Here is an 834-nt window from a genome sequence, read left to right on the forward strand (position 1 = left end):
TGTTAGTGCTTAGATATGCTATGTGCTAAGCTAATCTATGTTGAAAAGACAACCACATTTTAAAGATGGTTAAAAGATAAGATATATATATATATATATATATGTGTATATATATAGTCACATAATAATAACAATAATACATTTAATTTACAGAGCGCTTTTTAAGAAACTCAGACACTTCACATGAGTTAAAAAGGAGGGGAAGAAAGGGAATAAAAAACCAAACACTAAGAAAGTATAGCTATATCTACAACACTCAACAATAATTGATCATTATAATCATTAAAAGCAGTTCTGAAGAGGTGGGTATTGATCAGTGATTTGAAGGTGGATGGATCAGTACAGTCTCTGATGTGTTCCAGAGGGAGGGGGCAGCAATGGAGCAGGTCTGCAAGGTAGGAGGGGGCCTGGTTGTGGAGGGCTTTGTGAGTGAGGAGAAGGACTTTAAATTAGATCCGTTGTTGGACAGGGAGCCAGTGGAGGTTCTGTAGGACAGGAGCAGGTATGGGTGAGTTCTGGATGTACTGAAGTTTATTAAGATAGAAGATGTACCATATAAGATGCTGTTGCAATAGTCAGTTCTGGATGTGATGAAAGGTGGATGAGGGTCTCAGCAGCAGAAGAGGAGAGTGAAGGGTGGAGGCGTGCAATGTTTTTCAAGTGGAACAAAGCAGTTCTGGTGATTTGGTTGACGTGGTGTTCAAAGGAGAGGTTCCTGTCGAAGATGACTCTGAGGTTGTGAATGTGTGGGGAGGGAGACAGAGTGGTGCTGTCAATGGTGAGGCTGAAGTTGTTTGTGTTTTTGATGAGAGATTTGGGACTGATGATGATTAT

This window comes from Morone saxatilis, unplaced genomic scaffold (genome assembly GCF_004916995.1).
Source record: "Morone saxatilis isolate NCDOM2014 unplaced genomic scaffold, NCSU_SB_2.0 Contig16, whole genome shotgun sequence".
Classification (NCBI taxonomy): Eukaryota; Metazoa; Chordata; class Actinopteri; family Moronidae; genus Morone; species Morone saxatilis.